Source organism: Neovison vison, chromosome 13 (assembly GCF_020171115.1).
Source record: "Neovison vison isolate M4711 chromosome 13, ASM_NN_V1, whole genome shotgun sequence".
NCBI lineage: Eukaryota > Metazoa > Chordata > Mammalia > Carnivora > Mustelidae > Neogale > Neogale vison.
The window spans coordinates 117,080,886-117,089,208 of NC_058103.1; positions in this window are offsets into that span (position 1 = coordinate 117,080,886).

Below are 8,323 nucleotides of genomic sequence, written 5' to 3' on the forward strand. Positions count from 1 at the left end.
TAGAAATTGTGGGATTTTGCCCCACCACCCCCAGAGGTAGGCTTTGATAGCTTCTCAGTGAATTCCAAAGCCCCTGCTATCTTGGGGGGGGGCAGTTCTCAGCCCTCATCCCCAGTATTCATTTTCTATTGCTGCATAACAAGTTACCACAAACTAAGCAGTTTAAAACAATTCCCATTTATTATTTCCCAATTTCTATAGGTCAGAAGTCCAGGCATGGCATGATTGGTTCTCTGTTCAGGGTCTCAGAAAACTGAAATCAAAACGTTAGTCAGGTCTGAAGTCTCATCTGGAAATCAGAGTCCTCTCCCTTGCTTGTTCAAGTGGTTGGCAGAATTTGGTTCCTCACAGTTGTAGGACTGAGTGCCCATTTTTTCTTGCTGGTAGCAGAGAGCCCTTCTCAGCTCTTATCACATGGGCCCTCCCTAGGCCCTCTCACAGTATTGCAGCTTACCTCTTTTAAAGGTTTTCTTGTTTTTGTTGGGTTTTTTTGAAAGATTTTATTTTTTATTTTATTTTTTTAAAATATTTTATTTATTTATTTGACAGACAGAGATCACAAGCAGGCAGAGAGGCAGGCAGAGAGAGAGAGGAGGAAGCAGGCTCTCCGCTGAGCAGAGAGCCCGATGTGGGGCTTGATCCCAGGACCCTGGGATCATGACCTGAACCGAAGGCAGAGGCTTCAACCCACTGAGCCATCCAGGTGTCCCCTGAAAGATTTTATTTTTATTTGACAGAGAGAGATCACATAGTAGGCAGAGAGGCAGGCAGAGAGAGAGGGGGAAGCAGGCTCCCTGCTGAGCAGAGAGCCTAATGTGGGCTTGATCCCAGGATCCCAAGATCATGACCTGAGCCAAAGGCAGAGGCCCCACCCACTGAGCCACCCAGGCACCCCAGCTTACCTCTTTTAAAGACCTCATCTAGGGCGCCTGGGTGGCTCAGTGGGTTAAGCTGCTGCCTTCGGCTCAGGTCATGATCTCAGGGTCCTGGGATCGAGTCCCGCATCGGGCTCTCTGCTCAGCAGGGCCTGCTTCCCTTCCCCTCTCTCTGCCTGCCTCTCTGCCTACTGTGATCTCTCTCTGTCAAATAAATAAATAAAATCTTAAAAAAAAAAAAAGATTAAAAAAAAAATAAAGACCTCATCTAATTAGGTCAGGCATATCCAGGGAGACCTTTCTTTCCTTTTTTTTTTTTTCTTTCTCTTTTTTAAAATATTTTATTTATTTGACAGAGACACTCAGGGAGAAAGGGAACAGAAGCAGGGGGAATGGGAGAAGGAGAAGCAGACTCCCCACTGAGCAGGGATTCCCAGTGTTGGGCTTGATCCCAGGACCCTGGGATCATGACCTGAGCCGAAGGCAGACTCTTAACAACTGAGCCACCCAGGTGCCCCACGAGACCCTTCTTTTGATTACACTCCAAATAGCCTGATCTTGGAAATGATATCCCATCAAATTCACAGATTCTGCCCCAATTATACAAGGTCTGTATACCAGCAGGGACAAACTTTAGGGGCCGTCTTTGAATTCAGCCAACCACACCACTTAGGTGTGTGGGCGGGGGTGCTCCTTCCCAAGTTTGCCCCCAGCTGGGCCCCCAGACCCCAGTCCATTCTGTTGCTTCTGGTGGGTGCTCCTTCCCAGAAGTGTTGAGGCCAGACATCCTGGCTCTTGCCCAAGGCTGTCAGGGTCGTTGGTCTCTTCCTATCATCATCTGCCCTGAAATCATTTTCTGTCCCTCTGGAAGAGCAGTTGCTGGGCTTCCGGTGCCTGATGGATGTCTTGGCTGTCAGTTGATGACCACATCAGCTTCAGCCTTCCTCCTGGAGGGGTTGCAACGAGGCCCTTCTGATGTGTGCAGAGGAGACAGATGATGGCATTGAAGAACTTGTGAGGAGAAAGGCACTGTTCTACCCTGGGAATTTCTAGTAAAAGGAAGATCACTGTCCAGAAAAGCTCTTATTTTTCCCTGGTGAGCATGAAGTATACTGGTAAAAAGTGAATGCTTCCTGTCAAGGCTGGAAGTCACCCTTGAGGCCGGTAGTCTGACTGATCCTACATTGCTTCCCCTTCCTCAAGCCCTCCTGGAGCACCTCCAATGATGAGGATCCCACTGCTGGGGGGGTGGGGATGAATGGGAGAAGGCACCTGGGAGAAGGACATGCTTGTTGCTACTGTATTATTGCTCTGCCACATGCCCTTAGATGTGTTACTTCACTTTCTTGAACTACTTCCCTCCTTTGTAAAATGGTAATAATAATGGAACCTACCCAATAGGTTATCGGGCAGATTTCCTAAGATGTAGTGTATGTTGTGCATGGAAACCATGGTCCTGGGAGGCACACGGTCATGTCTCAATAAATGGTGACAAGAAAAAGCATTTTCCTTGGCTGCCTGGGTGGCTCAGTCAGTTAAGCATCTGCCTTCGGCTCAGGTCATGATCCCAAGGTCCTGGGATCCAGCCCCACATTCGGCTGCCTGCTCAGTGGGGAGCCTGCTTCTCCCTTTCCCTCTGCTGCTCCCCCTGCTTGTGCTCTCTCTCAAATAAATAAAATCTTCTTTAAAAAAGTAGTTTGCTGTTGTAAAATTATAGTTCTTTTCCCAGGGCAGGGCAGCTTGCGATATGGGGGATAAGGTATGGAGATAATGTGGATAAACATACCATCTTGGTTGCCTGAGAATCAGTGAGAAGTTGGGGGTAAAAGGAAGCAGCCTTCAAAAAAAGTCTGTGGGGCTGCCGTTTGGAGGCTGGCTTGCTTTATCTAGATTTTATTTATTTGTCAGGGAGAGAGAGAGAGACAGACAGACGAGCACAAGCAGGGAGAGCGGCAGGCCGAGGGAGAAGCAGACTCCTGCTGAGGAAAGCAGGAACCCAGTGCAGGACTGGATCTCATGACCCTGGGATTGTGACTTGAACTAAAGACAGATGCTTAACTGACTGAGCCATCCAGGTACCCCCAGTACGAGGCTTTAATGGTCCTTTTTCACACTGTACCTACTTATTTCTAGTACGTTATTTCCCAAAATATTACTTTTTAATTAGAAAATCATTAAAGGAGGGGTGCCTGTGTGGCTCAGTCATTAAGCGTCTGCCTTCAGCTCAGGTCATGATCCCAGGGTCCTGGGATCGAGCCCCGAATCGTGCTTCCTGCTCAGCGGGAAGCCTGCTTCTCCCTCTCCCACTCCCCTTGCTTGATTTCCCTCTCTCGCTGTGTCTCTGTCAAATAAATAAATAAAATCTTTTAGAAAATCATTAAAGAATATAATTTTTGAGATACGACTTACATACTATAAGGTCCACCCTTTTGAAGCACACAGTTCAGTTGCAATATACGCACTCTGATGTGTAATCACGATCACTAATTCTAGAACGTTTTCATTGCCCCCCAAAGAATCTTTCTACCCAATGACACCCACAAACCCTATTTTAAGCAACTACTAATTTATCTTCTGTCTCAGTGGATTTGCTTATTCTGGACATGTCATATGAATAGAATCATACAATATGTGGGTTTTTTGTGTGTCTGTTATCTTTCAATTAGCATAATGTTTTCATTGTAGCATGGATCAGTACCTCATTCTTTCTTGGGGCAGAATTATACTCCGTTATGTGGATAGACCACATTTTGGATACCCACTCATCAGTTAATGGATATTGGAGTTTCCATGTTTTGGCTATTAGGGATAAGGCAGCTATGAACATTGTGTCCATGTTTTCCTATGGACGTATATTTTCAGGGTTGTTTTGTTTTGTTTTGTTTTTTATATTTTCAGTTCTTTTGGGTGTGCCTGTAGGAGTATCTATGGGCCAAATGGTAACTCTCTGTTTTAACTCTTTGAAGACTTGCCTTATTCCAAAGCAGCCTCTACTGTTTCACATTCAGTTTTTCCACACCCTTACACTTTTTTTTAAACAAAGAAAGTGAAGTCTTTGTAGCTGATTGATCTGGACCCCACACCCTCAGTTTCCTTTCTGGAAACAGGACCCAGGGCAGGGACGTTGTAGGCTCTGAGTCTATTAGCTGCCCATTTCCCTCCACCATCCAGGTCCTGCAGCCCAGTTTCTCTTTCCCACAACCACCTCTAGGGGGCAGCTCATAACAGTTCTTTAACACTTAGGCTTTTCTCCCGAAAAGGTTCAAACTGGCTGAATGCAAAGGGAAAGAGAAGGGAATTTAATTTCATGTCTCTCCTACCAGTGTGAGTGCTGTTCTTATATTTAAGCTCAGGGAATAGTCAATCCTGATTAACTATCAAAAATCATATGAGGATCTAGGGGTGCTTGGATGGCTGAGTCAGTTAAAGCATCTGCTTTTGGCTCAGGTCATGATCCTGGGGTCATGGAATCCAGCCCAGTGTTGGGCTCCCTGCTCAGCAGGGAGTCTGCTTCTCCCTCTGCCCCTCCCTCAGCTCACCCTCTCTCTCTCAAATAAATAAATAAAATCTTTAAACAAAAAACCATGAGAATCTTATTTTTGAAAATTTTGAAATATAGTCTTTTTAAATTTTTAAATATTTAAAATAATATTTAAAATATTTAAAAATAGTATTTATCTTACAGAGGGGGCACACAAGCAGGGGGAGCACAGGCAGAGGGAGAGGGAGAGGCAGGCTCCCTGCTGAGCAAGGCGCCCCACATGGGCCTCTATCCCAGTCCCTGGGATCATGACATGAGTCAAGGCAGATACTTAGACCCCACATGAGGGTCTTATTAAAATACCTATTTTCAGGTCCTTCTTAGGTGATTCTGATCCTGTTGGTTTTGGAGTTCAGTCCAGGCAATCTGTAGTTTTAACAAGTCCCCTAGGCTGATTCTGCTGATGAACCATGGTTGGGAAGCAAGGTATTATATCCTTTATCCCACAGTAATCTAGGCCATTCTGCAGATGAGAAAGCTGAGGCTCAGAGAATTAACTTGCCCCAAATCACGGCCTGACATTCTCCAAAGCCTATAGGTTCAATATGACGCCAGGCATTATATTTGGTAGCACAGGCCTGCAGAGTAGAGAGCCTGCCTGTCTCTCTACTGGGGGACTGGAAATTCTGGCAGGACTGAAATTCTGATAACAAGGACCTTGGCAAACGCCCTACAGTCCTCTTCCCTACTTCCCCTGAATGTGGTGAGAATATGGATTGTATTTGATTCCTAAGGCTGTTTAAACAAAATACCACAGGCTGGGTGACTTAAAGCAACAGAAATTTATTTTTTCACAGGTATGGATGTTCAAAATCCAAAAGCAAGATATCGGCAGGACCATGCATTTTTCCTAGCTTCTGCTGTTTGCTGGCAATCCTTGGCATTCCTTGGTTTGCAGCTGTTTAAGTCCAATCTGTCTCCATCCTCTCCTGTTGTTCATCTGTGTGTCTGTCTCTTCTCCTCTTTTTATGAGGACACAGTCATACTAGGTTAAGGACCCAACCTACTTCAGTATGATCTCTTCTTACATATTAATTACATATGCAAAAACCCTGTTTCAAAATAAGGTCACATTCACAGGTACACACTTCAACCCACCATATCTATGATTGTATCTATGATAATCAGCAGGTGTCACACAAAACCAGAATCCTCATGCCAGGCATAAAATTCCAATCACTATGGTGATGATTCATTTCTAAAAGCAGGTAGAACCTAAGGGTCCAGATGGGAAGAGAAGCTTGGTGGGCACAGGGAAAGATCTGGCCACCGTCCTTAGCAGGTAAGGACTTTGATATGGCATTAGAATAATTCATAAATCTGGCTCAACCAGACTTTATTCATTCAGTCAATAGCTCTGTGGGCTTCCTATGTGCCAAGAACTGGGTGGGGAAGTAAAGCAGGCAGGATCCATTCAAACACGGCTTCTGGATTTTGGGGTTACTGATAACCAGAGGAACACACTAATGAGGGCAATTACAAAGATTTGTGCTCTAAGAAAAACCTGATGTCACCAAGGAGACCCTCCTATGGCTGTATTTTCTCCTTTCTTTCCTTCCTTCTTCACTTCTCCTCCCTCTCTCCCTTCCTTCCTTTCTTCCCCTTTCTTTTATCAACTATCCTCTTGGGAGACCTGGAGGTGTTGCAACATCTTAGTGGAATAGAGGGGACTAGAGCACCCCTAGCAGTGTGGGCACAGTAACAGCCCCAAAGTACAGGATTAATGGGGAAGAGGCTGGGAGATGGAGGGATGGGGAGGTTCCTGTTGAGGAATAAGGGTGGGAGAGGGTCTTACCCAGGGTTTCCCCACACTGTGCAGTGAACATGCCCTGGCAGACTCATGGCCAATGGACAACAGCTCCTAAAGCTTCTACCAATTTGAAACTGTGGATCTCCTCCCCTCCAAAGGCTTTATTGTTTCAACCTTACATAGCATGTCCCCTGAGATGCCAAGAAAGCAGGCCAGGCCTTGGCCAGGGTAGGGTTAATGCCACAAGAAGCCCCACTCTGATCTGGCAATAATGGCTGTGAAATCCTACCTAGCCTGGGTAGCTCTCAAATCTGTCTCCATCTCCTTCCCTAGTACCACGGTCCCATGGTCCCATGGTCCCATGGTCCCATGGATGAAGGATAGTTGGAAGGCAGGCAGGCACACGGGTCCCCTGCTCTAAGAGGGAACTCCTTGAAAGGATTACACCACCCTGTAAGGAGCCCTCCACCCTTCCCCATGTTTGGATGACAGGCGCAGGGAGATGAAAACAGCGCAGGGAGATGAAAACAGCCCGCTAACAAGCCCATAAAAACCCCTAGACTTAGAAACCCCGAAGGCAACTCTCTTGGGTCCCCTTTCTCCTTGGGAGCTTTGTGCTGTCTTTCTTTTTTTTCTTTTTATTTTATATTCATCTTTTTTTTTTTTTTAAAGATTTTATTTATTTGACAGACAGAGATCACAAGTAGGCAGAGAGGCAGGCAGAGAGAGAGACGGGGAAGCAGGCTCCCCGCTGAGCAGAGCACTGACGGACCCAGGACGCAGGGCTCCATCCCAGGACCCTGGGATCATGACCTGAACCGAAGACAGAGGCCCAACCCACTGAGTCACCCAGGAGCCCCAATGTGCTGTCTTTCAATAAACCTGCTCTACTGCCCACTACTCTGCTTGATCTATCCCTTCATTCTTGGAAGTGGCATGGCCAAGAACCACAGGCCCCAAAGGAGAAGAAATCCTGTAACACCATCTTTTACCTCCTTGTGTCCTTGGGGATCCAGTCAGGCTCCTTCCAATTCACCACACCCATCTACACAAGTGTCAGAGAGATACTTCTCAAATGCCAATCAAGCTGGGGCACTCCATGGCTCCCACTGGCCTCCCACTTACTTCAGGGAGGCTCCCAGTGACCTGGCTCCGACTTGGTACTCCAACCCCACCTGCCTCTTGCCGGGTATCCTTCAGACACTGTGGGTGCCGCAACACCAGACACAGTATCCCCTCTCTATGCTCTGCTTGGGGCTGCCTGTCCAGTCCTGTTCTGCTGGCTACCTCCTTCTGATACTTGGGGAACCACCTCCATCAGCATCCCTGCTTCCCAGCTCCACTGTGTGCCTAGACTAGGATCTGGCACAACAGCAATGAAGTCCCTTAAGGACCTGCTGAAAATCCACTGCCCATCTAACCCACGCTCGTCTTGGATTATATATACACGTATATGCTCCCAAATTGATGGAGTGACCTGACAATTTTGTGGGTGTGAGCCTTCACTGCCACCCTAGCCTGCAGGTGCCCCCAGGCAGGGCCCAGAAAGCTCCTGGACAGAGGTCACTATTGGAAAGATGGGGTCTCACAGAGCAGCTTCCCCTCCCTCCTGCTCTGCCCCGCAGTCAGGGAGCCATCCCTGAGGTGCTTCTGTAGCCAACTACCTCCCTAAACTCACCGCCTTATTCCAGCACTTCTCAGGTTCCCACCTCAGTCCTGGGGGTGGGGTTGTATAGGAATACGGGTCAGTCCTTTGGAGGCTGCTCCTGGATCAGCAGGGCCGGAGGATCTGTAGGCAGGGATAGGGTGCCCATGGGTGCTGGCACCATGAGCACCTATCAAAAGCCTGGGAATGGAACCCGCTGGGGTGGAGTGGGGGGTGCAGAAAGGAAAGTGTTTCATAACCTGCCTTCTGGCATCGGAGGCAGGAGCTCAGCCCATCATCAGGGCAGGTTAATGCTCTGAAGGTAGGGAAGCAAGGCCCTCTCCTCCCCATACCGCAGGATGAATTTCTAGGCAGGAAAGGGACTTAATCTGATCCCCACCGGCAAGAAAAGAAAGCCTCTGCAGCCTTCCCTCCCTGACAAGCCTCTGCTTGCGTGGTCCTTGTGACCGGGCACTCAGGATTTCAGATCCTGGTTTTGGAAAGGTGGCCCT